Raw genomic sequence first — 827 nt, forward strand, 5'->3', positions numbered from 1 at the left:
ATGACATTACAAAGTTATATAGAAAATATATTAATACTTATTACATTGTTATATATAAGATGTATCAAACCTCGTCCTTGTGCAAGTAGCTAAACTGAATCAAAACTGTTCCATGACTCCATCCTTTATGAGACATTAGAATATATTCTTATGTTATGACGCGTATTTATCATTCTGTGACGTCATCTCTGTAGAAGAAATGAATTCGTAATGAAGTTATATTTAGACTAACGCGAAGCCAGAAATGCAGAGCAAACTCAAACAGCTGTTGTAGAACATTATACTCCTATTTGTTACGTAATAAGCCTTATGGACCAGTTGACGTGAGCTGCAAGGAACTATTGATTTCTAGGCACGCGACGGCACACTTGTATTATATACCAAGTTTGCTATGAAACAGCATAATAACTGGAGAGCAAACTTTAATTAAGCTTGGTTGCGGTTTGGGTAGGCTGGTAAACATGAAACTTTAGCTTGTCATTATCGAAGGCTTTAGTACACTCCTTCGAGAGTTAATCTGCAGTTACTTGCAAATTTGCCTAGAACCATGATTCTGCCGGCCCTCAACATAGCTTTAAGACACGTGTTTTTTTTAAGGAATTAAGCAAAACAGTTGAAAAATTATTCTCGCGTTGAATTTTGCACGGCGTGGATCTACTCAAAGCAAATTGTTAAAAAAAAGTTAAAGAAGCCTCCGATCCTGTAATACACTTAAGTGGCTCTGTTCTTACTAAGGAAACATGACTCAAGGGTCTTCTAATTATCAAAAGGATAAAAGGGATCAGGGCATTCTTATGCAGTTCCTCAAAGCATGGATTCCATCTATC

The sequence above is a fragment of the Penaeus monodon genome, chromosome 31 (assembly GCF_015228065.2).
Source record: "Penaeus monodon isolate SGIC_2016 chromosome 31, NSTDA_Pmon_1, whole genome shotgun sequence".
In the NCBI taxonomy this organism is placed as follows: domain Eukaryota; kingdom Metazoa; phylum Arthropoda; class Malacostraca; order Decapoda; family Penaeidae; genus Penaeus; species Penaeus monodon.